Source organism: Meles meles, chromosome 11, assembly GCF_922984935.1.
Source record: "Meles meles chromosome 11, mMelMel3.1 paternal haplotype, whole genome shotgun sequence".
NCBI lineage: Eukaryota > Metazoa > Chordata > Mammalia > Carnivora > Mustelidae > Meles > Meles meles.
In genome coordinates, this window is record NC_060076.1 from 38599135 (window position 1) to 38605752 (window position 6618).

Sequence of the window (6618 nt, forward strand, 5' to 3'; positions counted from 1 at the left end):
GAGTAAAAGTAAGAACTGAGAAGTGGTCCCTGGTTCCTGGTCCCTGGTCCAGTCTGTTGATGACATTGGTATGAGCAATTTCAGTGGGGTAGAGTAGTGTGGGGCAGAAACTAGACTAAAGAGTTTTGGGAGAATAATAATCAAGAAAGTGGAGGCAGCAAGTATTGTCAACCATTTGGAGTAGCCTAGCCCCGAAGATGGTGGTGGCTTGGACATGGTGGAGGACATGTGCTTCATAGAGGGTTTCCCTGGTTTTCCTCTGCTTTAGAACCAGACCAGTCAGAGTGAGGGTGACTTGGGATACCCAATACCGTTCCATGTTGCAGCCCATCTGGTAGCCTATTTTTGGTTTACTGCCTTGGAAATTCTGGTCCCCTCTCAGAAAGGAGGAGAAAGTGGGATCCTGGGAATAGAAAACGTTCCTGAGCGAATGAAGGTTAGAAGGTGATTTGGGCTCAGCCAGAGAACATGCTATTAAGTCCTGCCTCTTCAGACATTCCATACTAGGATGCCTATGGCCTTCCTTCAATGAGAAGGTTATCTCCTCTACGCACTCTCCACACCTCTGGAGTTGCTGCTGTAGCTGGATCCCAGCCCTGAAACCAGTGCATCCAATAGCCTTGGCATAGCCTTGGCATACCCATGGAGCTAACGTCAAAGCGAACACAGCTTGTCCTCTGGAGAGAAAAGGGAACCAAATCATGTGTCCTGGTTTCTCTTCTTACCAGGAAGCCCTTTCATGCTTTCCTGCAATCAGACTGGCATTCCTGATGTGTCTCCATGATTTTCTCCCCCAGTACCTCATCAGCCCTGCTCTGGGATCCCAAGCTTATCCTGTTCCTACACCCTAAGCTGTTCCTCTGCATCATCCCCTAAACACACGAGTCACACATTCTTTCAAATGATCAAAAGATTATCAAAAAAGTAATCTAAAGATTACTGTGCAAGCACCCTCCCCAGCTTCCCCTGGTGGTGAAATTAGAAAATGTCTAATCCCTTGTGGGAAACTGGAGACAGAAATGGCTCAGATTTACATGACAGCCCCAGGGAATAGCACTGGCAGAGGGGGGCCTATCAAAGAGGCTCTGCTCCAAGTGGCCTAGCTTTTACGGAGGCACAAAGTGCTCATTTATCTCCTATTTTGGGAGGAAATGAGGGTCCTCACGGGCCCTGCATGTGCCAGTTAGCCAGTTGCTGAACCAAACTGTTGGGTTTTAGTAGTCCCTCAAAGGCCTCAGGCTCCCGGGAGAAAGCAAGGGTCCCAGGTCAGAGCCCGTGTGGGATTTGCTCTCACCTCTGTGGCTCCCACTTCCCGAGCCCTGTCCCTGCTGCTCCCACCCCAGGATAACTCCGGAGAGAAGAGTAGGCTTACAAAGTGGAAATTGTCCAACATAACTTGTAAACATCCCACCTGTACACCTCCCCCTTCTCACCCCCTGGGGCCCCAGTGTTTGAAAACAAAGCTTAGCAGCGGCTGAAAACCTTCACTGGAGATAAGAGCTAAGCCAAACAGGTGGGGCTGGTTCCTTACGGCAGCCTGCCTCTTCCTCCTCCCCAAAGCAGCATTTCCTTTTTTCCTAAGATATTTATTTATTTATTTATTTATTTATTTATTTATAGAGTGAGTGAGTACAAGCAGGGGGAAGCAGCAGAGTGAGAGGGTGAAGCAGGCTCCCTGCTGAGCAGGGGGCCCGACGGGAGGCTTGATCTCAGGACACCGGGATCATGACCTGAGCCCAAGGCAGACACTTAGCCAAGTGAACCAACCAGGCGCCCCTGACCAGCATTTCTTGGGTGAGAAGGAAGAACTCAGCCAAAGGAATTTGCTTCCCCAGAATTTTAGCAAGGTGCTGAGAAAGAAATACAGGCTCTGGCCTCTGAAAAGCCTGGCTCCCAGTGCAGTCCCTGCCATTTACCTGTTGTGTGACTTTCCCTTAACCTTTCTGAGCTTCCACTTATTTTCTCAACTGTAAAATAAGGATTATAATTCTCCTTATATAAGGTTGTAAGAATTAAATGAAATAATGTATGCATAATTCCTGGCTTTTTTAAAATCGTTACTAATCTGCTTGAAGATGGAGCCTCTACATAACTTGTTTCACATTTTCAGAAATCTTTTTCTCTCTGGTTTCAGCTTACCTCTCTTCTCTCTTCATTTCTCTCCCCAGCACCTAGAAAGATCTCCTAGGTCCCTATTATTCAAAGATCCAGGATAGAAGCCTCACCTAAGAGCTTGTTAGAAATGTAGAATCTCAGGCCTACCCCAGACTCTGTGGGTCAGAATCTGCATTTGAATGTTACTTAAATTCTTCTCTGTGCAGATTACAGTTTGAAAAGCACTTGCACTGGGTCATCCCTGGCTGCCTTTTTTCTTTCTTTTTTCTTTTTTTTTTTAAGATTTTATTTATTCATTTGAATGAGAGAGAGAGAGGCTGGAGCACGACTTAGGGGAGGGGCATAAGGAGAGGGATAGCTGGCTTCCTGTTCAAACATGGGACATTATTTTAATTAAACACAGAATCTTTGTTTTCTAGAAGATTTTTTTTTTTTAAGTTTTTATTTATTTATTTGACAGAGAGAGAGATCACAAGTAGGCAGAGAGGCAGGCAGAGAGAGAGGAGGAAGCAGGCTCCCTGCAGAGCAGAGAGCCCGATGCGGGGCTCGATCCCAGGACCCTGAGATCATGACCTGAGCCAAAGGCAGTGGCTTAATCGAATCTTTGTTTTCTAGACAGATTATTTAAAAGGTAAAGAAAAACCTTTCACAATCTTTTATCAAGAGTCGACCAATAAAACACGACCACTATGTTACACCACGTACAAAAATGAAATAAAAATGAATTAAAGATTTGAATGTAAGACCTGAAACCATAAAATTCCTAGAAGGAAACATAGGCAGTAAGGTCCCTGGTATAGATCTTTTTTTTTTTTTTTTTTTTGCATTTGACCCTAAAAGCAAAGGCAACAAAAGCATGAATAAACAAATGGGATTAAACTAAAAAGCTTCTGCACTGCAAAGGAAACCAACAAAATGAAAAGGCAACTCACCAATGGGAGAAAATATTTGCAAATCACGTCTGATAAGGGGTAAATATCCAAAATATATGAGGCACCTGGGTGGCTCAGCGGGTTAAACCTCTGCCTTTAGCTCAGGTCATGATCCCAGGGTCCTGGGATGGAGCTCTATGGTCGGGCTCTCTGTTCAGTGGGGAGCCTCCTTCCTCCTCCTCTCTCTCTCTCTCTGTCTCTCTGCCTGCCTCTCTGCCTACTCGTGATCTGTCTGTCAAATGAATAAATAAAATCTTCAAAAATATATATATATATACAAAGAACTCATACAACTCAACACCAAAAATACCCAAATAATCTGATAAAAAATAGGCAGAGAATCTAAATAGACATTTTTCCAAAGAAGAAATACAGATGGCCAACAGGAACATAAAAACATGTATTTCAACATCACTTAATTCAATATCACTAATCAGGGAAATTTAAATCAAAACCACAACCAGGGGTGCCTGGGTGGCTTAGTCCATTGAGCTTCTGCCTTCAGCTCAGGTCATAATCCCAGGGTACTGGGATTGCCCTGCCCTGTGTCACCCTGCCCTGTGTTGGTCTCCCTGCTCAACGGGGAGCCTGCTTCTCCCTTTCCCTCTGCCTGCCTCTCCCCCGCTTGTGTTCTCTTTCTCTCTCTGTGTCAGATAAATAAATAATAATAAAATCTTTAAAAAAAAAAAACTACAACGAGAAATCACCTCACACCTGTTAGAATAGCTATTACCAAAAAGTGAAGAAACAACAAGTGTTGGCGAGGATGTGAGAAAAGGGAGCCCTCAGGCACTGCTGGTGGGAATGTATGTTGGTGCAGCCACTATGGAAAAGAGTATGGAGATTCCTCAGAAAATTAAAAATAGACCTACTATAATGATCTAGAAATTCCACTTCTGGGTATTTACCCAAAGGAAACAGAAAGCAACCATCTGTCCACAGATGGATGAATGGATAAAGAAAATGTGGTTTATACATATTCAGTGGAATATTACTTGGCCATAAAAAGAATGAGAGCTTGCTATTTGCAACAACATGGACAGACCTTGAGGGCATTAAACAAGTCAGACAGAGAAAGACAAATGCCATACAATCTCACTTACATGTGGAATCTAAAACATGAACCCCCCCCCCACCCAAGCTCATACATACAGAGAACAGGGTTGCCAGAGGGGGTGGAAGGTGAATGAAATAAATCTTAAAAATTCTCATTACAAAAGGAAAAAAATATAACTGTGTGCTTATGTATGTTAACCAGACTTATTGCAGTGATCATATAGACATATACCAAATCACTGTGTTGCACATCTGAAATTAGCATCATGTTATATGTCAGGTATATCTCAAGTTTTTAGAAAGAGTACACCAATAAACCAAGAGAAACTTTTCCTTTTAACAGTTGAAAAAAAATTAAATTTTAGTTTTGCATAGGCACACTCTTGATACTAAGGCTTATTTCTAAAACCCTCTTAACAAATTCATTCTGTTTTGGCCAGTTTGACTACATGAGATGAGAGTCTCTGCCTCATTCTCACTCTTTCTCTCTCTCCAACTTTCTGTATCTATCTAGTTTTTGTCCTTTGTCTTCTCTTTTTCTTTCTTTCTTTCTTTTTTTTTTTTTTAATTCTTCTCTTTTTCATTCTGGAATGACCAGTTATTCTATTTTAGGACAAAATTATTCTTTTTCCCTTAACAAAAATATGTCTCCATAACACATGCCTTTTCTTACCAAAAACAACCCTACTTTCCTTACATATTTTGCATAGAGCTTTTTTCTAGTAGTTTTAATTAAATACATTAATTAGAATTCTGAACTCTTAGAAACCTTAATTTCTTTCTTTTTTTTAAAGATTTTTTTCTTTTTTTAAGATTTTTTAATTTATTGATTTGACAGAGAGATCAAAAGTAGGCAGAGAGGTAGGTAGAGGGAGAGAGGGAAGCAGGCTCCCTGCTGAGCAGAGATTCTGATGTGGATCGATCCCAGGACCCTGAGACCATGACCTGAGCCTAAGGCAGAGGCTTAACCCACTGAGTCACCCAAGCGCCCCAGAAACCTTAATTTCTAGTGAACACTAAGAAGTAAGCAACTGTGAACTGTCACTCCAATATTCTGTAGGTGTCAAAATAGCTATTATCCTCTGTAATAAGAAGACAAAAGGGGGAGCCTGGGTGGCTCAGTGGGTTAAGCCTCTGCCTTTAGTTCAGGTCATGATCCCAGGATCCTGGGATCCAGCCCTGCATAGGGCTCCCTGCTCAGTAGGGAGCCTGCTTCTCCTTCTCCCACTCCCCCTGGTTGTGCTCCCTCTCTCGCTCTCTCTCTGTCAAATAAATAAATAAATAATAAATCTTTAAAAAAATAAATAAGAGGACAAAAGTAGGTAAATTTAGACTTATATTTAGCAATTAATGTTTCAGTACATTATCTTATTTGGAAATGATCTAGGTATTCAGTGAATATATCTGTCAGTTAACTTAGTAAAAATTTAAGGTTTCAAGTTACCAAAAAGATTTTGGAAATTAAAAAAAAAGATTTTATGTATTTATTTGACAGAGAGTGAGCAACAGAGCAAGGCAGGGGGAGCAGCAGAGGGAGAGGGAGAAACAGGCTGCCCACTGAGTGGGGAGCCTGATGTGGGGCTCAGTTCCCAGGACAGTGACCCGAGCCAAAGGCAGATGCTTCACCCACTGAGCCACCCAGGCGCCCCTTGGAAAAAAAATTTTTTTAAAGATTTTATTTATTTATGTATTTGTCAGAGAGAGCGAGCACAGGCAGAGTGGCAGGCAGAGACAGAGAGAGAAGCAGGCTCCCCTCTCAGCAAGGAGCCCGATGTGGGACTCGATCCCCAGGACACTGGGATGATGACCAGATCCGAAGGCAGTGGCTTAACCAACTAAACCACCTAGGTGTCTCTTTTTCCTTTTTTTTTTTTTTTTTTTTTAAGATTTTATATATTTATTTGAGAGAGAGAGCATTAGAGAGGAGAAGGTCAGAAGGAGAAGCAGACTCTCCATGGAGCTGGAGCCTGATTCGGGCCTCGATCCCAGGACTCCGGGATCATGACCTGAGCTGAAGGCAGTTGTTTTTTTGTTTTTTTTTTAAGATTATTTATTTAATTATTTGACAGACAGAGATCACAAGTAGGCAGAGAGGCAGGCAGAGAGAGAGGAGGAAGCAGGCTCCCTGCGGAGCAGAGAGCCTGATGTAGGGCTTGATCCCAGGACCCTGGGATCACCGCCTGAGTGGAAGGCAGAGGCTTTAACCCACTGAGCCACCCAGGCACCCTGAAGGCAGTTGCTTAACCAACTGAGCCACCCAGGTGCCTGGAAATGTTTTTAAGTAGACATATTTTATAAAACATAATCATTGTTGAAATGATAACTTACAAACTTTTATCCCACCTACGTTTAGTTGATTCACTTTTTCTTAACAATTATGTTTAGATCAGTCATGAAAATTTCATGAGACATTAGAAAAAGTTAGGCATCATTTTAAGTTACTATTCTTCCTGACAGGTGTTTGACTAGTATACCCAGCTAGAATAAAATTGTATGTTTGCATTATTTTTAATGC